Source organism: Benincasa hispida, chromosome 2 (genome assembly GCF_009727055.1).
Source record: "Benincasa hispida cultivar B227 chromosome 2, ASM972705v1, whole genome shotgun sequence".
Lineage (NCBI taxonomy): Eukaryota > Viridiplantae > Streptophyta > Magnoliopsida > Cucurbitales > Cucurbitaceae > Benincasa > Benincasa hispida.
In genome coordinates, this window is record NC_052350.1 from 55306221 (window position 1) to 55329289 (window position 23069).

The 23069-nt window shown below is 33.7% G+C and overlaps 1 pseudogene; it reads right to left on the reverse strand.

Annotated features, from left to right (window-relative positions):
- Positions 1 to 17994: 17994 nt before the first annotated feature.
- On the reverse strand, positions 17995 to 21069 carry LOC120071538 (annotated as a pseudogene).
- Positions 21070 to 23069: the final 2000 nt, after the last annotated feature.

Sequence of the window (23069 nt, forward strand, 5' to 3'; positions counted from 1 at the left end):
CAACAATCTTCAACAAAATCTAAAGTAAAATTTGGTTTAGAAGCTTCATCATTCGTTTATAGGAAAAATTGAATCAACTACTAGCCATGAAAAATTTCTTAATAGAGGTAACATATTTTTTTATAATATATATATATATTATTTATGTTTGATTTGTTACTTTTTATTTTAGAATCTTCTTTTAGAGTAAGAAAAGTAGGTGGTCCCACATGTAATCTCAAACTAGTTAAACTACCTCATGGGATTAGATTTGAAGTATCATGGAGCCAGCTGTTGGAGATAATGTTCATATCTTTAAAAGTTAATGTACTATTTTATCCAGACAAGTCAACTTTACTCCTTTACAAGTAAAAAGGTGGAGAGATATTATTACAACAACAAAAAGGAAACTATTTGAGCTTACATTGGTATGTGAGAAAATAATAGTTTTTTTCCCTTTAATTTACTTCCTACATAATTAGATTACAACTACCATTTTCTTTGCAGGAACGATTTAAAGTTGAAAGTCACGAGGCTTCAATATTGCTTCAAATTCACCAATCTTATAATAATTGGAGAGACAGTTTGAAGAAAAAATGGTTGTACAAATATGATATAGTTGCATAAGCTTTAGCAAATATTCCACTAGAAATTACAAGAGAAGATGCAAAATATCTTTCAAAGTTGTAGAAGTCAACTGATTATCAGGTTGCATTCTAATATCTTTTTTGTACATAAAAAAGTTGTGCTTATTGATTTACTTTTTATTAATGCTCATACTCTACTTTTGAAATGCAGGAGATGTGTGAAAGAAACTAAAAGAATCATTCTAAATTGAATGTATATCACACATGTGGTTTACGAAGTATACAACAAAGAGTTCAAAAAGAGGTAATTAAATGTCAATTTTCTTATAGTGAATTAAACTTTTTTTTTAAAGCCTCAGGTTCTAAGAGTGAAAATTATCCTCACAAATCAATATGGGTTCTTTCGATATGTTTTGTTCTCACTTACATACTTTTTAGGAAATTTTGCAGAAGGTCACTCACATACGTTTAAACTAAGCACGTTCAATTTTGGAGTTTCAATCATTGAGCCATTGAAACAAAAGTGTACCATGTTGGTATAGGTTTATAATAACTATCAATTCTTTTAGAGCATCTCTTAACTATTTTGATCTTAAGGATCATTCTCATGCATTCGGATGTAATCACAATTCATTCATATACCCTTCATGATCTTGAATGTTATATTTTGAATTAAAATTTCAAGTTTATTATTATTGTTGTTATTATTATTATTATCTTCAATTTAATACATGTGGGAGTGGAAAGAATTAGAACCTTTGACCTTTTATCTGAAGATATGATTATGTCTTGATCAGTTGAGTTACGTTCTATTTTTAAAATTTTTAATAATATAAATACATACGTACATACACATACATATATATTATTTTAATTTCAATTTTTCATCTTCAATATTCTTGGACCCATATTTCATGTTCCATATTTTAATAGTCTTTGAAGTTTGGGGTTTAAGTTTCATTTAAGTCATTGAGTTTTCAAACCCAACAATTTTTTCCTTAAAATTTGCTTTTGGTAGCACCTTGGGTCTGTCGGTCAAATACCATGTATGCAAATTATCCAAGTGAAACAAATACTTTATGTCTGCAAACTAAGTAGACTAAGCATGCATCATTTAAGGACATGTTTGATAACGTTTTTTATTTTCTGTTTCTTGTTTTCTATTTTTTATTATTTTTTTTGTTTTCTATTTTTTTTAAACAATAGAAACAAAAGAATGTGGTTGGTAATGTTCCTAAAAAGAAATAAATAGAAGAAAAACTAGGTTTGGTAACTAATTCTTATTTCTTGTTTCTTTCTTGCTTTTTATAACTTTTCTCTTTATTTTATAGTTTAAATATAAGTTAGTCATATAATATTACAAATATACAACATGCATTAGAACATATAAAATATAATTATCAAAAGTTTACCACACCACCATTTGTTTTCATCTTGTTACCTTCGAATGCATTGAGCTTTGCATGTAATTTCTTATATGTGCTTTCAAACCAAAACAGAAAGACCAAATATTATAAGATTCTATGTCGATTTGATCCTAAAATATTTTTCAAATATTACTTGTTGATAAACAAGCTTACTCGTTGGTTAGCGATCGAATCCTAATTTCTTTTTATTGGACCGAATATTCGTTAAGCTTTATGAGCTCTGATATCATGTTAGATAATATGAGAATCTATCTCAAAATTCATTGACGATAAAAGGAGTAACTCATTTATCTTATAAACAGTGTCAGGTATCTTTAGTTTTTCTAATGTGGAATTCTCAATACTGACAAGTTCATTGTATGCATGTTTAAGTTATACATATCATTGTATCTTCTTACAAGAATGAATCATCATTTTCTCCATAAAAAGTCGCATCATACCAGAGTTTTTCTACCGTTTTCAAAACTATCAATCCGCTGCAAGTACGGATTGCAATGAATGTCTGAAAAAGAGAATCAAAGAATTAGGCGGTAGAGATTGTACTAAACTCACATAATTAATCAACAGTTAACTCTATCAACTAAATTTATTCGAAATCTCGTATCATAAGTATAATTTAAAATTACTGTTGAATTAGTCAAGAAAAGAAAAAGAAATTTAAGTAAAAGTCTTTGATTTTGGGCTATGCCAATATGATCATTTGATGATGATGATGTTCGTGGTAAATTAAGGATCATGGTCTGGAAACAATTTCTATTACTATTTTAGTAAATTAGTTCAAGAATATATGCTTGGTTGATAGTCTTGTTCGGGGGTTTTCTTCCTTTTGTTATGTTATGTAGGGGATTTTTATTCTAATATTTTTATGTTGCATTAGATGGGGATTTTCTTCCTTTTGTTACAGTTATGTCAAAGAAAACGAGAATGCAAGATGTTTATAGCGTAAAAAATATTAAAAGAGAAAGCAATGCTTAAGCATGGAAAGGACTAATTGAGCACCTGTTCTTTGGTATAAGTTTTATCTCTTATATAGCAGGAGTCTTCAACATATGGAGGGTTGATCTCTTCATGCTTCCTGCAGCACTAATCAATATAGCAATGAGATTTTATAACCAAAATGTTGAAAAGTTTATCATTATTAAACTTTATTTGTGACATCTAGTGTGACTTTTTGGGTTTTGTGACTTTTAGTTTTTTGTAACCAATAGTGATTTTTGAGTTATAGGAGTCATGTGAGTTATGAGCATTTGATGACATTTATAGCTTTAAACCATTGGCATTCCTATGGTTATGTTTGTAAGCCTATATAAAGGCATGCTTAGTTGAATGGAAAATATATCTCTCATTTTCATATTTGTCCTCAAGTTTTTTTCTAACATAGTAGTATCAGAGCTAGTAGATAATATTGAGAGAAAAATGGTCAACAGTGGGATAGGTTCACTTCAACTACCAATGCTTACCAAGCTCAACTATGACAATTGAAGCATCAAGATAAAAGCGTTACTAGGAGCACAAGACGTGTGGGAGATCGTGGAGAACGGTTTCCAAGAGGCAAAAGCTGGAGCCAATCAAGCGCAAAGAGATGCGTTAAAGGAGACAAGAAAGAAGGACAAGAAAACCCTTTATATCTTGTATCAATCGGTGGACGAAGATACGTTTGAGACCATTGCCAATGTGGAGACGTCAAAGGCAGCATGGGACAAGCTCCAATCGACTCATAGAGGAGCCGATTGTGTGAAAAAGGTATGGTTGCAAACCTTACGTGGTGAGTTTGAATCTTTACAAATGAAGAAGACGGAGGTGATAGCAGAATATCACACAAAAGTAATGGTTGTCGTCAACCAATTGAGACGGAATGGTAAAGAAATCACTGATGTTCGTGTCATGGAGAAGGTTCTACGAAGCCTAACTACAAAGTTCGAGATTATCGCCACGACGATCAATGAGACACGGGATCTCGAGAACATGACAATTGAACAATTTATAGGCTCATTACAAGCCTATGAGGAGAAAAAGAAAAGGAGGATAGAGCAAACAGAGACCGTTGAACAACTTCTCCAACTTGAAATCAAGGAGGAGAATAGTCGTGGACGTGGAAGAGGTCGTGGTAGTCGAGGCCATGGTGGAAGAGGTGAAGCCAACACCGATGTTTCTCAAAACTCGTTTGAATCCTCAAGAGGAAGAGGAGGTCGAGGTCGTGGAAGACTGGTGGAAGGTCCGGAAGAGATAAATCTCAGGTAAAATGTTATAATTGTAACAAATATGGACATTATGCGAATGAGTGTTACTCATCTCAAACAGAGTCAATTGATCAAAAGTGTCAGGACCGATCAACCGTTAGCACATCAAAAGCCCATCAAGGGCAATCCAATTATGTAGAGGAGAATGGAACCTTATTTATAGTTTTAAAGGGAGAAGAAGAGAGTCAAGATAGTATGTGGTATCTTGACACAGGAGCCCTGAATCACATGTGTGGAAAATGCGAGATGTTTGTGGAGTTGAACGAGATGGAGAAAGGTAATATTTCCTTTGGAGACAATTCTTTCGCCGCCATCAAAGGAATAGGTAAAATTCTCATTCGGTTAAAAAATGGAGAAAATCAATATATCACAAATGTTTATTACATTCCCAATGTAAAAAATAATATATTGAGTGTAGACAATTATTAGAGAAAGGTTTTGAAGTTCAAATGAAAAACAATTGTTTGTATTTGAAGGATAATCATGAGAGACTTATTACTAAAGTCTCCATGACAAAAAACCGAATGTTTCCTTTGAATATATGTAATGATGTTCCAAAATGCTTGAAGACGTGTTATGAAGATCTCTCTTGGCTATGACATCTATGGTTCAGGACACCTCAATTTTGGAAGTCTAGAAGATTTGTCGAAGAAGAAGATAGTGTGAGGTTTACCACACATTCACAAGCCAAACCAAGTGTGTGAAGGGTGTTTGCTTGGCGAACATCATCGAAGTAGTTTTCCGAAGGAGTCTATGACAAGAGCAAAGAAGCCTTTAGAACTCATCCATGTCAATGTGTGTGGAATGATCAAACCAGAGTCTCATGGTAAAAGTAAATATTTTCTTCTCTTTATTGATGATTTTTTCTAGAAAAATATTGGTGTACTTTTTGAAGAAAAAATCAGAAGTATTTGAAATCTTCAAGAGATTTAAGGCACGTATGGAGAATGAAAACAACCTTACAATCAAGGCCATGAGAACCGATCGAGGTGGTGAATTCACATCAAATGAGTTCAAACAATTTTGTGATGAAAAAGGCATCCGACGTCCGTTAACAGTCCCAAAAACACCGCAACAAAATGGCGTGGTGGAGAGGAAGAATTGGACAATCTTGAACATGGCAAGAAGCATGCTAAAGACAAAGAAGATGCCGAGGGAATTTTGGACGGAGGTTGTAGCTTGTGCGGTTTATTTGACAAATCGAGCACCAACCAAAAGTGTGCTTGACAAGAGGCCTCAAAAAGCATGGAACGGAAGAAAGCCTAGGATTGGTCACTTCAAGGTGTTTGGGAGTATTGCCTATGCTCATGTTTCGGAAGAAAAAAGGACCAAGTTCGATGATCAAAGCGAGAAACTCATCTTCATTGGCTATGATTGAAGTTCAAAGGGTTATCATATTTACAATCCTTTGAATAGGAAAGTAATGATTAGTCGTGATGTTGTTTTTGATAAGGAAGCCTCTTGGGATTGGAATATACAAGAGGAAGAGTATGATTTCCTTCCATATTTTGAAGAAGATGATGAAAATGAGCCGACCAGGGATGAAATGGGTGAAGGTTTGCCCATTCCAGTGCCACCTCATTTGACCGATCGATCATCATCTGAAGGTTCATCCAGTGATTCGAAGAACGAAATTGGCCCAAGAGGAACTCGAAGTTTATGGGAACTTAATGAGGTAAATGAAAATAAAAATGACATAATTCTCTATTGTCTTTTTGGTGATTGTGAGCCTATTAGTTTCTAAGAAGCCATTACAAGCAAGAAATGAAAGGATGCAATGGATGAAGAAATTCGAGCGATAGAGAAAAATGACACGTGAGAGTTGGCCAAGCTTCCAAAAGGGCACAAACCGATCGGAGTGAAGTGGTTATACAAGACAAACAGAAAAGTCAATGGCGATGTTGAGAGGCATAAGGCCAGACTAGTGGTGAAAGGGTATAGCCAACGACATGGCATCAACTATGATGAGGTATTTGCCCCTGTTGTTCGCCTTGAAACTATTCGTTTGATTATTGCTTTGGCAGCCCATAATCATTGGAAGATACATAAAATGGATGTCAAATCGGCATTCTTGAATAGAATTCTTGAGGAAGAGGTCTATGTGGAACAATCATTGGGTTATGAAATCAAGGATGAAGAAGATAAAGTACTTCGATTGAAGAAGGCACTTTATGGTTTAAAGCAAGCATCAAGAGCATGGAATTCGAAGATTGACAAGTACTTTCAAGAGAAGAAGTATATGAAGTGTTATGAGCATGCCCTCTACATCAAAATGCAAGGTGAAAGCATACTAATCATTTGTTTATATGTTGATGATTTAGTATTTATCGGAAACAATCCTAGCATGTTTGATGAGTTCAAAAGAAAGATGGCAAAGAAGTTTGAAATGACGGACATTGGTCTCATGAGTTACTATCTTGGGATCGAGGTCAAACAAGGTGAGGATGGGATTTTTATATCCCAAGAGGGCTATGCTAAAGAAGTGCTCAAGAAGTTCAATATGAATGATACTAATCCAGTTGGAACACCGATGAAATGTGGAGTCAAAATCACCAAGCATGATGGAGAGAAGATAAATTCTACATATTTCAAAAGATTGGTTGGAAGTTTGAGATACTTGATATATACAAGACCGATATTCTTTATTCGGTTGGAATTATTAGTCGGTTTATGGAGGAACCAACAGCAACACATTGCAAAATGGCAAAAAGAATACTTCGCTACATCAAAGGGACGATTGGGTATGGTCTTTCCTATGTCTTCTAGCAATTTTGATATTGTTGGTTATTGTGATAGTGATTTGGATTATTGAAAGAGCACTACAGGGTTTGTGTTTTTTATTGGTGAAACGACGTTCACATGAATGTCAAAAAAGCAACCCATAGTCACATTATCAACATGCGAGGTAGAGTACGTCACAACAACTTCATGTGTATGTCATGCAATTTGGCTAAGAAATTTAGTGGAGGAGTTTAAGTTTCAAATGGAAGGTCCAATGGAAATTTTTGTTGACAACAAATCGGCCACTGCCTTAGCCAAAAATCTGATATTTCATGGGAGGAGCAAGCGCATTGATACCCGATTTCACTACATTCGGGATTGCATTATGAAGAAAGAAGTGGAACTCAAATATATCAAGTCACAAGACCAAGTGGCGGACATTTTCACAAAGCCTCTCAAGTTAGAGACTTTTATCAAAATGAGGAGTTTACTTGGTGTAAAAAATCAAGTTTAAAGAGGGGTGTCGAAAAGTTGTCATTATTAAACTTTATTTATGGCATTTAGTGTGACTTTTGGGTTTTTTGACTTTTAGTTTTTTGTAACCAATAGTGATTTTTTTGTTATAGAAGTTATGTGAGTATGAACATTTGATGACATTTATAGCTTTAAACCATTGGCAATCCTATGGTTATGTTTGTAAGCCTATATAAAGGCATGCTTAGTTGAATGGAAAATATTTCTCTCATTTTCATATTTGTCCTCCACGTTTTTTTCTAACAGGATTGTATCCTTTTTTCTTCTCTCTAGAAAGGACTAATTCATTTGCAAGTTTGTTAGAAATGTAGTCATCTTTACCGAAAATACCTCATCTTCACATGTACTATGGCCCTATTACTAAATGATGAGGATAACTATAGGATAATTAGTATATTTTAGTTTTAATATTTGTTTTGTTGTTAATTTAGTTTCATTTAGTTTTTTGCAGATAAAACTTTCAGATTGACAGATTTTTGTTGGTAAGACGAGATTCAGTTATGCAATATTCCTAGTAAATCGAAGAAATGCATATACCCAAGAAGAGATCGATGAGATTCAAATACAATGGGCTAGTTTTGTTGGGCGATTTGTATAAGGTTGAATTTATTTATTTATTTTTTTTTTTTTTTGTCTTAATAGAATGTAAATATTAGTTTACAAATATAATGGAAGTTAAGTTAGATACAGATTGTAGTTTGTAGAGGAACAAGTGGTTGTCCATATATTATAGAAATGCTTGTACAATGGGCTAGTTTTGTTGGCTTGCCATGCAGAACAGCAAACACGCATAATATAACAGACACATATCACAATAAACAATATTTTTTTAATAAAAATACTATGACGGACATTTCTTGACCTAACATGAGACATTTAATGTCATTTTCAAGTCTTTGACCGACATTAAAAATGGATTTGGAAATTTAAAAAAATAAGGCATTAAAAAAACAGACAATTATTGAAAAAAATTTAGTAAAAAACCAACATTGAAGACGGTGTACAATGTCGATTTTAAACTAATATTGAAGATGATGTACAATGTCGGTTTTCAATCGACATTGAAGATAATTGGTATTGAAATTTTGATCAGCTATAATGTCAGTTTAAAACTGACATTAAAGACAACCGACATTAAAGATCTTTCATAACACGATCTTCAATGTCGGATTTCAACCGACATTGTACCCTTTAAGGTCAGTTTTAAATTGACATCAAAGCCTAGTTTTGTAGTAGTAACTCTGATTTTCTCTCTACAAAATTTTCTTCCCTCTTCCAAAATCCATAGCAACGCCCATGCTTTCTGCGAATGCAGGAGTTTCTTTTGTGGTTGTGTTCTGTTGTGTTTTCAGTTTTTGAAGATCAAGATCTAGATCGAAGAGTTTGTGATACGGATGGAGGGAATTTGCGAAGAAGATTGGCTTCAAGTGTAAGCGTTCTTCTTCTTTTTTTATTCTGTTATTTTTAGCATGCTGTGATTTAATCTTATAATGTATAATTTTCTTTTGTTCTATATAATTTTGTGATTTTGTGAAAATTAAAAATTGGGAACAATCCCCACGCTTTCGCATAAGGACCTTCACCAGTTTCCTTCAAGTCAGAGTTTGAAATGAAAGATATTGACTATGCAAAAAGGATACTTGGCATATACATAGAAAGGAACATAAAGGTGCAAAAATTATACATCAGTTAAGTCAACTACTATGACAAACTAATTCAAAACTTTCATATGAAAGAAGCAAATATAGTAAACACACTCATTGCTCAACATTTCAAACTATCAGTAGAGAATTCACCAAAAGAAATAGATCATGAACATAAAAAATTAAGGTCTACAGTGTCCTACTCCCAAGCAGTGGGAACACTTCAACAAATATGACTTATTATAGCTCTTGGACATAGCTTTTTTAAAAATAGGCTATAAAAACTCTAAAAAAGTGGAAAAAATATTAAAAATCAAATTTTGGTTGTGCATTCAAAATTTTGTAGTTATTCGCCCAAACACGCAAAATTTTGGGGGACGCACGCGTGCTTCACCCCTTCTTCAAATACACGAAACCCTTATTTTTTTCTATATTTCTCTTCTTTCTTTTCTACGTCTCTCCACACAAAATCCCAATCTTCTTTCTCTAAAATCTCAATCCTTATTTTTTCAAATCACAACTTTCAGTACTTGAAACCCATATCGTTCTCATTCCTCTCTTTATCATTCTCAACTCCGTGCGATGCCATAAAATGTGTGCCCGCATTCCACCGTCAGCAATTGATTTGATGAAAAAGTCGGCATGCGCAGCGGAAATGAGAATCAATTTTAGTCTAATTGCCCAAAATAAACATGCAACCCTAAAAGAATTAATTAGGGTTATTTTGAAATAATACTTTTGAAGCTCCCGAAACTCGTCTATCTCCACTTGAACACGAACGGACCACCACTAGAGCTGACCTACTATTCTCTGGACTCAGAACCGGGTTGTGGGACCCGATGGATGAAGAACCCGAGAGAGAGAAAAGATGGAAATAGAAGAAAAGATTTTGGTTGGGTTTGGATTTTTTTTTTTAGCCCAATTTTAGAAAACTATTTTGGCAAAAATCCAAAAGTCTTTAATCCAAAAGCACAAGCCCATATTTATAGAAAAGGGTCATGCAAAATTGCATGAAATAATTTCATAAAATCCCAACCTAGAATCCACTATCGTAGTAGGCTTAATGTCTCCACTATAAGCCAACACCTAGCCCACTATTTTGTTAGTGGAATTATCCAAAAAAAATTTGGATTTTCCCACTAGCTTTAGTCAAAGGGCAAAATAGTCATTTGGTCAAAGTCAAACTTTGACCAAAAAGTCAACATTTTGACTTTTTATGATTTTTTCTGTGTTGACTAATTTTGACCTCCTAAGCATGAATCCGCATTCATTTTCTCAAAATTCAAATCACATTTGAATATAAGGTCGGTCAAAGTTTGACTTTTCAAAGTCAAAAGTCAACTCTTTGACTTTCTACATCTTTAACCATTTCTATTATTTTCGAGCTTCCGAATATGAACGTATTCATATTCTTGATATTTAAATCACATTTAAATATTAAAGTTGTATTTCTAAATTGAAAAACAAGCCACTATATCACATATACTTGTCGGTTTCTCTCTCTTCACCTAATTCGAACAATTCGAATTATTCTATCATTCTGTTCTAAGTTTATTCCATTTGAGCTAGTAGCTGATAATTGGACCTATAGATCATGGGCTTCAACGATCCGAGATTAGCTAGCTAAACCCTTTAGACGGAGCTAATCAACATTCGTTAACTAACGGGTCATTCCACTATAGTCCCGTAGTTGCACTCCCCTCACTATAGATATATTTTTGTCCATTTGATATAACCATGATTAATAAGCTAATCCTTCATAAGTTGTTCGTAATCTCAGCTAGGTCATAAAAGCCGTTTTACCCCCGAGACTACATCTTATTCCTTAAGTTCTACTGATCCTCTAATGAACAATTGGTTTAAGGTCCAACCTATAAACCGAACCCCTCTCGGGCCAATGAGAGGGTGGGGCCCCTTGTTCAAGACCTGGATTCAGTACTAAAGGAAACATCCTATCTACTATCCTTATAACGGTAGGAGTGAATTCCATCTTGCACCCTATGTTTCTAGCTATCCACCTGATCTTACCCCTAAAATGGGAGGCTTATTAGGTCAGCGATAATGAACTGTCCTCACCTATGCAGATCTAAGGATAATTCCGAGTGAACAGGCGTTCATAGTTAGCTCAGGATTAAGGTTAAGTTACCTAGGTCATCAATTAACGAAATAGTTAGTTTTATACATTAAACGACATTTATAACGTAAAAGTGACTATTTCATGGTTCAGTCTTATGTAAACTCTTTATATAGGATGCCCCCATTTTCATGTCTCCACATGAACGGCTTAGGATTACATCGCTTGTACTAACTACAAAATGGGCCGCATCCATAATGTCCCTAGAATAAGATGTCCAACCTTATTCATATACTATAGACCATTTTGGTTATATATATTTGAACTTGATCCACATTTATGTCATTACATAAAGTTCAAAATTAAACTTAATAGCCTCAGAACCTTAGTTTATTAGATTCATGAATATATAATTTAAATTTACTAAAGATTTTCAATAACTGTTTTATTGAACAAGAATATGATATTACAACCTATGAGTTTTAGGACATAAAATCCAACATGATTTTCCATCGTCTCCGTCGGTTGCAGCAACTTTGGTAAGTCTGATTTTCCTCTCTTTACTCATCCTTAGATCCATTTTTATTTTCTTTTTTTATTTGATTTTGGATTTTCCTTTTTACGTTTTTGCATTGACAATTAATTACTGTTTGTGTTTAGTTGTTGTTCGATTATAGTTTCTACACTTGAAGGAGATTGAGCTAGCTAAATGGAATGCAATTATGTATTGTATTTTGTTTCCTCTAATGGTTGATGATTCTATAACTCTAGTCTAAAAATTTTATCCTAGAACTCGATCCTTGATTCAGTCCAAAACTCAACCCTCGATCCTCATTGTGAAGAACTCGATTCGGTCCAGAACTCGATCCTTGATCGTGTTGGGGTTGAAGCCCTAAATCTCGTAGAATCCTATAGTTAGTTTGTAAACCTTGTATGAACAAACTTGTATATGATGAATAATATTTGATATTCTATTCACTTTGTCTATGAAATATATGATATTTTAGTTGCATTAACTACAAACCAATAAACTAACATCCACGGTTATCATTGTAACTTAAACATGTATGTGGAGACATACAGGTGGATCATGTTTAAGTGATAACCTAAATGGTCTGGAGTATATGGATAAGGCTGCGTACCTTATCCTGGTGACACTATGAATATGGCTCGCTTTGTAGATCTTACAAATGTTGTAAAATGCTACAAATGACCTGATCCTGATCATTCATGTATTAGACATGTAAGCAAAGATATTCTATACAAAGGAGTTTGTATAAGACCATACCACGAAATCTTTAGTCTTATTATATAACACCGTTCTTAATAAAGACTTTCATTTCACTAGGATGACTATAGGTAACATGACCTTAATCCTAAGTGAGTTCTGAATTCCTGTCTATGAGGGCGGCTCTTTAATTTGTATGGATGAGAAAGGCCCAATCGCCAACTCATAAGCCTACCATTTTGGGGATTCGTCTGATTGGGGAGCTGGAAACTTAGCTACACAAGATAGAATTCACTCCTTTCCCGAAGCAGGGGTAAGTAAATAAATTGCTCCCTTAAGGGCTGATTCCGGGTCTTGAACAATATGGTGCCACACCCTCTCCTGGCCTGAGAGGGGTTTAGTCATAGTAGGACTATGATACATTGTTTATTAGAGAAATCGATGGTACTTAAGGAGTTAGAGGTAACTACAGGGGCAAAATGGTAATTTGGCGAAGCTGTACTTATGAGCAATTTGTGAAGGGTCATCGTATTGTTGATTGGTTATATCCAATGGACACAGAAATATATTTGTAGTGCGAAGAGTGCAACTGTCGGTTTTTAGTGGAATGCCTGACAATTAACGGATGGTGGATAATGTAATTAAAGAGTTTAATTAATTATTCATGAACCATTGGAGCTTCAAGCTACAGATCCATAAGGTCCCCTTGGTAGCTCAAAAAGATTTAGTTGAGAATCAGTTTTTGGGTTAATTTGAATTGTTCAAATTAATAAGATGGAATTTAATTATATATATAATATAATTAAATTGATTCAATTATATATGATATAATTGACATAATGTATTTGATACATTATAGTTTAATTGAAGGAATAAATATTTGAATATAATTCAAATATATTTTCTATGAATGAGATTCACAGTTGTTAAATTTAATATAAATATGATTTATATTAAATAAATATGATTTATATTAAATTCTATAAAATAGAGAAAAAGAACTATAGTTTATATTGTATATGATGCAATATTAAAACTATAGGTTATAAATATAATATGATAAGTTGGTTATCATATTTATTTAATTATTTGGATAATTCATCTCTTTTTCTCTCTAACCACCTTAGTGGGACGTTAGTTCGTTTTTATTATTATTATTCCAAATCTAAGTTACACAATGTGTGAGTGATCTATACGATAGATTGAGAGCCTACATGATAGTCTCCTTACTCTACACGATTGGAGAATCTTACTATACGATAGTGTGTTCTTCCTCAATCATCTTCCTACTCTATTCTCACAAACTCCCCCTAATCAAAATAGTCAAAGCCCACCACTCCTGGGTTCTCACCCTGAGAATATCGAGGTCACCAAATGGTAGTGTCCTTCACGTTTGGTCGAGTGTTCTTGTTGTTGTTCGAGGAGTTCGTGTTTGTTCGAAGAGTTCGTGACTGTTAGAGGGATTTATGTGAAGAATTTTTCTTCAAAGGTATAATCTTTGAACTTTATTTCTTATTCAAAAGCATGGTGTAATTTTTGTTAAGATGCATAATTTGTATGTTTTACTGTAAATATTTGTTTTCAATCGAACTGGGATTTAGACGATCCGCTTCTGTTTATAGGTTCTCTATAAAATGAGTTCCTTCAATTGGTACTAGAACCAGGTTGTAGTTCTAATTCCAAATACCACTTCTGTATTGAAATCATTCACAATTTGGTGGGTTTAAAGTTCTGCATTGCGTTTAATTGTTAAATGTATGTGGATGTCTTGTTGATGGATGATTCGAGGTAGTAATCTCTATTTTGGTTTTCTGTTTAAGTTATAAAAGTAAATTTGTAAGGGCCCCTGCACTTTTTGGCATTAATTCTTGCAATCGATTATGTATTCGTTTTAGTTTTGAGTCGTTTGTGAAGCCAAAGACATGAAGGTTGCAGTGCATTTTGATGGAGAAGACGAAACAGTGGTCGCTTCGTGTAGCTAGAGCTAAATGATCGTTTAGATTTTGTTATGCGTTTGTGTAGAATTCTCTATACAATCATGTAGCATCTGCTAAACGATTGCATAGCTAATGCTACGTGATCGTGTAAAGTTGTCTACTCGATCGTGTTGCGTTGGCTGCATGATCGCGAAGGTACTCGAGGGTTAAACGATCGTGCGGTATTTGATACTCAACACTAAGGCGTGCATACTAAATGATTGTGTATATATCATGCTCATCGCATAATCAATACACGATCGCATAGTATACGATACTCGACGCACACTACTCGATTGTGTAAACTATCATGCTCATAGCTTAGTCTTTTGCTACACGATTGCATGGTATGCACTACCTGAAGCACGTTGCACGGTTGCGTGGACTTTCATGCTCATCGCATAGTCCAAAGCTACGGGATCATTGTTACACAATCGTTTTTACTCGACGCTCGTTGCTCAATGATCAGGAGATTTGCTACACTATCAAGCTGCAAGCCTTCAAGGCGAGCGATTCAAGACCCGGTTCAATTGTTTCGAACCGGTGGACTCAACTTTTGTAATAGTTTAGCCTTTATTTTTCCAGTTTTGAGATTTACTATCCTGGTCCATCAACATTGTTTAATATTCATGTGATGTATGTTTATTATATATGTCATAATGTATGTCATATAGTTTTAAAACCCATCATAGATTATGCATTGTTTTTCTTGCATCATTTTATATTATAAGTTTTATAATATATTAGTATGCATGATTTAAATTACTTTAAGCATGCTCATGCATCATATGAATAAGAGTTATAATATGCATGCATTATAGCATATTCATGCATCATTTATATTATAAATATTACAATATAAGGTTGAATGTTTGTATGAAATATATGCTATATTTTAGTTCATTATTTATTTATATAAAAGTTATATATTGGCAATGAATGAACATTGCATGAAGCATGACACTACCTTAGGTTTATTTATAATTGTTACAAATAACTTATGTATGTCTAGCTTGCAATGTTGTTTGGTTTTAATTGTTTCATTTCTTATAAGTGTTATAATTAATGAAATTAGAATTAAAATCAATAATAAAGTGTTGCATGAACACCTTAGACTTTAATCATCTTTTAAAAGTGTTTTAAAATTTGATTCAGATAGACCTAAAATCATATTTCTAATAAGATTAGAAATCTAAGTTTAATCTTTTAAATCGGTTTAATAGGATTAAATTGATTCCTAATAAAAGATTAAATATGTAACAAATGTATCTATAAGGGTTCTTTTAGCTAAGGCTTATTCTAGTTAGGTTGGGGTACTTAAGTCGATGGGAACGTCGCACCCCTACCTAGAAACCTACCTGGAAAGGTGAATTAGGTAGATTTGTTACATGCATGCAAAATTGATGAAAGTCTATTAAAGAGTTTAATAAGACTTGAATCAAAGTTATTTAATCATAAAAAAAAACAAGTGTTTTTTTTTAGCAAATTAAAAAAATCACTGAGATAAAATCAGTAGCCAGATTTTTTAAGTTAATGAACTTAGGTAGAACATTCATGGGAGCTAAATGGAGTATATGATACTTCACTTTAACCTCTACATTTCTCTAGTATTCGAAATCCCCTCCTATTAAATATATTGATGACACACAAGTACAAGTAAATTTGATATATTTTAAAAACAAAAACCAAATTAGTTTTTTTTCCCTATATTTGCATATATCTGAAAATTTGTTATTAAATTTGCAAATCTAAAAAAAACATTACAAGATTTACAAATATTGTAATGTTTTTGGCTGCTCATTTTGTTTTAAAAAAATATCATGGCTCAATTGGTTAAAACAGTTAAAGTATGGTTAAAGTACACTTTTGATACTTGAACTTTTGTGAAAGTAATAATTTATTTTTTAAACTTTATTTTATAATAATTTAAACTATGTACATTCAAAACTCTAACTTCATCTCTGAAATTTGCTATGTAATAATTAGTTTATATATTTTAGATTTTTTAACAATTTAATTCATATTATGAACATTTTCGTAAGAGTTAAGTGAATTTTTAGTATCTAATAACCAAAGTTTGAAAGGTAGATATCGAAGAAAATGTCAAGATTTAATTTCACAGAAATGTTCGATGTTAATAATAATTTTAGGAAAAAATTATATGAATCTATGGAAATAGGTGCAAATTGTTTTAGTAAATGAAACTTTAGTTATTAGTCTACTTAATTATGCTTCAATGACTATTCTTGATTTTTTATAATTATTTACAATGATATTGGATTGCTAAAAAAAGAATTAGATTTGGCAGAGGTTAAGGCACAAACAAAATACCACCAAATTAGAAAGGAAACAAATAATGACAAAAATTCACCAAACACAAAAAATAAAGCACACAACTCAAGAAAAAAGGTAAAGAAGAACCTTATTGAGTTCCCTCATAGCAACTCCAAATCAATTAGAACAACAAAATTAAACCTTAGACCGAATAACCAAACTGATTACCTCTGCCTTATTGGGAGGACGCAAGGTAGTTCTTATGGACACACATATTATGTTCACACCAAATATGATATATAACAATACACTAATTGACTCTTCAGTCCTTACACCTCAATCGATTACCTGCACTAAAATGACAAATTCAATTGAACTTTGTATCCCAATACGAGATCCTGAAGCACCCTCCTAATAAAAGCATGTCTTCCCCAATAGTCTTGCTAACTAGGCACTCAAACTAAGAATAGATCATCCCTAGACTCAACAGTCAACCCCATCAATTTAGACACTACTACAAAATTAGGCTTTAGTGTCGGTTTAAAACTGACATTATAAAGGTACAATGTCGATTTTTGAAGATCGTGTTATAAAAGATCTTCAATGGCGATTGTCTTTAATGTCGATTTAGATAACCAAGATGTCAATGTCAGTCAGTTATCTTCCATATCAGTTTTCAACCAACATTGAATTCTATCTCAATATCGGTTTCAACCGACATTCAACACCATCATCAATGTTCAAAAGAAAGAAATAAACTCAAATAATTAAATAATTCCTTATGGCGTAGGTTACATTGTAGTATAATTTAGCCTTTATTAAATAATTAAAAATATTAAATGAAATAGACATTTTATATACAGAACCTTGAAGGTTCTAAAACTATGACCTGAAATCAAGTTCTAGACACCTAATAACTCCAATATATCCTACAACCCAGAATTTTCAATCAAACTACAATTAAAATCTTTGTTTCAATATAACTTTTTTGGTGTAAGCTTTGATTTCATCAGGTACACAACTTGACATGAGACATCAGAGACAGTGAAAGAGACTCAAAATTATGTTTAACAATCAAGTCCAACACAACCAAAAAAATCAAAAGTAAAATTCTTTCTACATTAATCTTTCAATATCAGTAAATTTGAGGCAAGTCACACAACATTGAAACAAATAGTTGACTACAAACTTGAAGTTTAAAACTTGACGAATATAAGGAATGAAGCAAAATTACTCCAATAGTATTTCCTCACCTTTACAAACAAGAGAAGGTGAAGCTGAAGCTGATTCCGATGGAATTCAAGGCAAATATTAAATAAGTATTTGCTTCATGCCATTCAATCAAAATTAAGAAACTGCAATTAGAAAGTGGAGACTTGGGGGGTTCAGGAAAATGGGTTGAGTAATAACAGACATAGTTTTTCAGTATTACATTGCAGGTGCTCTAACTTAACAAAGGTTAAAAAATGAAAATCTGAGTAAGTTTACAAAAAAGATGGTTGGTAAAAGAGCTCAACCAAGATAAGAGATGTTTTAGAAAGAAAGGGTTTGATCAAAAGGAACACATGGTCTTGGATTCAAGTCCTGGAATTTTTCTGCATTTGCCTTGTCAAATTTCTTAGAGGACCAAAATTGTTCTTCTTTACAACCTGCTTACTACAGTTACAGCTTCCAGTATTCAATTTTATATCACAATTCAGACACATACCTTTGCATCCTGGATCACATATCACATTCATAGTAATTTCCAGATATAAGATGTCTCTGATGTTCTTCAATATATATATTTCTTTCTCTACGAGAGGAAAATAGAGTTGATCATCCAAATCAACTAACTCTTCATCATCTTCATCACTATTTCCACCATGTCTTGAACATATCCTACCCGCTAATGATTCCCATATTTATGACATGAGGTTCTTCGATTGGTTCTTCACTTAGTATAATGGAGAATTTGAGAAAATACATTCAGGATCAGGTGCACAACACCTGCAACACAAAGTGATTAGCATATTACAAACCTCATTGATAATAGCATAAATGGTACAGAACAAATTTATGAGCATACAGTCATCATTTTTACCAGATGTGCTTTTTTGTTCATTTTTCCCATGATAAACTACATGAACATGCTAAACAAAGAAGTAGATTGATGTGGAGGTGTAAGAGGAGAAAACAGAGAGCAAATACTTCATCCCAGTTGATGGTAGAACAACCAAAACCAGGCTTGTTTGTAATTGACAAGTCAGAACTGTTGAAATCGATTAGAAGGCAATCTAACGCGGACATTCAGTAGATTGAGTAGTAGTATGGTTACTTTTTTTTTTTTTTTTGTAGGTTAAATTGTAGGAAAAACACCCTTAAACCTTGTCTTTGTTTCAAAAATACCTTAATTCATTTAAAAGTTGCACTATTAACATTGACCTTTTCCAAAGTTTCAAAACTACTATTGTAATAGAAATCTTATAAAATTTTGGACAAAAGTTGGGACCTGAAACGAAGTGACCTAGGTCTCAAACTTCTGTGTGAAATTTTAAAAGATTTCTCTTGTAAAGATGGTTTTGAAATGTTGATGAAAGGTGTAGCATAATATTGTAACTTCTGAAAGAATAAGGATTTTTCTTAAACAAATGGCAAATTTCAAGGGTATTTTTTGTAATGTAGTCTTTTTTTTAGCATAAATTGTCAAGGAAAAAAGATGTGCATAATGATATATCTTGTTTTTGGCATATACAGAAAAAAATGCTTAGTAACCATCCAACCAACAATCTGCTATGGAAGGAAGGGTTCAGCAAGTGAGTAGTAAACCCATGTAAAACATAGAATAGAAGAAACTTCCCTATTCACTAAAATTCTTGTTGAGAGAACAAAAATGATTAGCATTTCAGTGTATAGTATATAGTATGTTCTAGTTGACTGGAAGCAAACAAATATAAATGTTGTCTAGGGAGCTAATTTGTAATTAAAATACCTATAACAATTGAGAGTGATGACAGTTTTAACTATCCCGTCAAGCCTCAACTTTTTTCCTTTCCTTGCAACGTCAACAGATATTTGAACAGGCGTTCCAAAGGGATAATCTTTCACAGCCTTCGTTACGCGTAACCCATCTTCGATGCTCTAGATTTCGACACATCAGTCGAAAGCTTCTCTAATCCAAGCCTCTCTGAGAAACTGATGAATTCCTCTTGTGAACAACTGCTCCTTCCCAAGGTGAGCCCATCTCCTCAATATCCCCTTCTTGATTCTCCCAATCCGTAATTATTGAATTGTCTTAAAAAAAAGGATCGATAAGTAGGTTTCACACACTTAATGGAAGTTGATTTCAGCTTAATACATGGATCACCCAAGCTTGGCTGAATATTTCTCATAAATTTCCATGGAACTCGGAAATGCGAATCGAAAGAAACATTCCCTTTTGATTTCAAGTAGAAAACCTTAATAAATTCGTTGGAATGAGAAGATGAAACTACGGATGATGTGGGGAATGTGGCTGACATCTTAAATGCTGCACATAGAGATTGGATAAGGGAATTTCCGTAGATACAAATAACAGTCTCAGCAAATTATATAAACTAATCAGCTAGTGAAGTCGAGCGAAAACAATCCCATCCTACAAAAACATCACAGAAACTAGGTCAGATTAAAGTACAAACAAGTTAATTGGAGAGCGAGAAAGTGAGAAAGTGAGAGGTCAGATTAAAGTACGAACAAGTTAATTGAAGTTGAGACAGAGAACCAACGCGTTGGAGCTGACTCGAATGAATGGAGATGAATGCATTTGGTCAATCCGCTTCCGCTCAAAGTTCTCTTCACAAGAGTTCCTTCACAGGAAGCATATGAGTGCTAGACAAGGGCAAACGAAAAGGCTAGAAGCATGAGTCCATGCTCACAGCCTGTGAGATCATGGAGTCCCTGAGGGGAATGTTCGAACAACCGTCTGTATAGCTCAGACGCTCTTAAGTACATCTTCAATGCCCATATGCAAGAGGAAGCATCTGTTCGAGAACACATTCTATTTGAATTTTTACCTGAAAGTTTCTTGCACTTTCGTAGCAATGTTATTCTGAACAGGATTGACTACAACCTGATTACCCTGCTCAACGAGCTACAAACATTCTAGTACTTGTTGAAAAGTAAGGAGAAGAAGGGTGAAGCAAATGTTGTTTCATCTTCTAGAAAGTTCCACAAAGCTTCGACCTCTAGATCTAAGTCTGTACCTTCTTCCTCCAACGCCAAAAAAGTGGAAGAAGAAAAAGGGTGGAAAGGGGAAGGTTGCTACTAACCCAGGAGTTGCTGCACCAAGGGGTAGACAACTTGTCAGGGTTGATAAAGGAAAGTGTTTCCATTGCAACCAAGATGGGCACTGGAAGAGAAACTGCCCCAGATATTTGGCAAAAAAGAAGAAGGTCAAATAAGGTAAATATGATTTAACTTGTCTTGTAAACTTGTTTAGTGGAGAATGATGATTCTGCCAGGATTATTGACTCTGGGGCCACTAACCATGTTTGTTCTTCATTTCAGGGAATTAGTTCCTGACGGCAACTTGATACTAGTGAGATAACGATGCAAGCTGGAACCGGACGACTGTGGCAATGAGAGGTCTCCGATTGACTTTACAAAACAGATTTCTCATTTTGAATGATGTATTTGTAGTTCCTGATTTAAAAGGGAACTTAGTTTTTGTAAAGTGCTTGTTAGAACAAGATTATCATTTAAACTTTTCTTTTAACCAAGTGTTTATTACAAAGAAAGGTGTTGATATATGTTCTGCAAAACTGGAAAATAATTTATATGTGCTAAGACCGTTAACAAAAAATACCCTCCATAACATAGAGATGTTTAGAACTGTTGTAATTCAACATAAAAAAACTTAGAATTTCTCCTAAGGAAAATGCCTAACTTTGGCACCTAAGACTAGGACACATTAATCTCAATAGGATTGAGAAATTGGTGAAGAATGGACTTCTAAACGAGTTAGAAAAAGATTTTTTTACCTGTATGTGAGTCATGTCTTGAAGGCAAGATGATTAAGAGACCTTTTACTGGAAAAGGTTATAGGGCTAAAGAACCTCTAGAGCTAGTATATTCAAACCTCTGTGGTCTGATGAATGTAAAAGCTAGGGGAGGTTAAGAATATTTCATTATTTTTATTGATGATTATTCAAGATATGGGTATGTTTATTTAATGTAACATAAGTCTAAATCTTTTGAACTGTTCAAAGAATTCAAGGCTGAAGTTGAAAATGTCTTAAATAGAACGATTAAAACATTTTGATCTGATCGAGGTGGAGAGTTTATGGATTTAACATTCCAGAACTATATAATAGATCATGGAGTTGTATCCCAACTCTCAGCACCTGGTACATCTTAGTAAAATGGTGTATCAGAAAGAAGAAATCGAACCCTGATGGGCATGGTTGGTCTATGATGAGTTACATTTCCTTACCTTACTCGTTTTGGGGTTATGCAGTGGAAACTACAACGTACATCCTGAGTTGCGTTCCATCCAAGGATGTTGCCAGAACACTTTTGGAGTTATGGAATAGTCGTAAAGTTAGTTTACGTCATTTCAGAATCTGGGGTTATCCAGCACATGTGCTTGAGGCTAATACTAAGAAATTGGAACCACGTTCAAGATTATGCCTATTTATAGACTATCCCATGGGAACGAGGGGTGGTTATTTCTTTAATCCTAAAGAAAACAAAGTATTTATATCGACAAATGCTACTTTTCTTGAGGAAGACCACTTAAGGGAGCATAGGCCTAGAAGTAAAATTATATTGAATGAGATTTCGAAAGAAACTACTGAATCTTCAACAAGAGTTGTTGAAGAACCTAGTACCTCAACAAGAGTTGTTGAAGTAGGTTCATCTAGTAGGTCAAATCCACCTCAAGTGTTGAGGGAACCTCGACGTAGTGAGAGAGTTGCGAATCCACTTATTCGCTATATGGATTTAACTGAAATCTTAGTCATGGTAGCTGATAGCGAAGTTAGGGATCCATTGTCTTACAAGAAGGTAATGGAGGATGTTGACAAAGATGAATGGATCAAAGCCATGGATCTTGAAATGGAGTATATGTACTTCAATTTCGTATGGGATCTTGTAGATCAACCTAATGGGATTAAACCTATAGATTATAAATGGATCTACAAGAGGAAATGGGGTGTTGATGGATAGGTGCAAATCTTCAAGGCTAGATTGGTGGCAAAGGGTTATACCCAGGTAGAGGGTGTCAATTATGAGGAGATTTTCTCACCTGTTGCCATGCTGAAGTCTATCTGGATCCTCCTATCTATTATCTCATATTATGACTATGAGATTTGGCAAATGGATGTCAAGATTGCTTTTTTAAGTGACAATCTTGAGGAGACCATTTATAT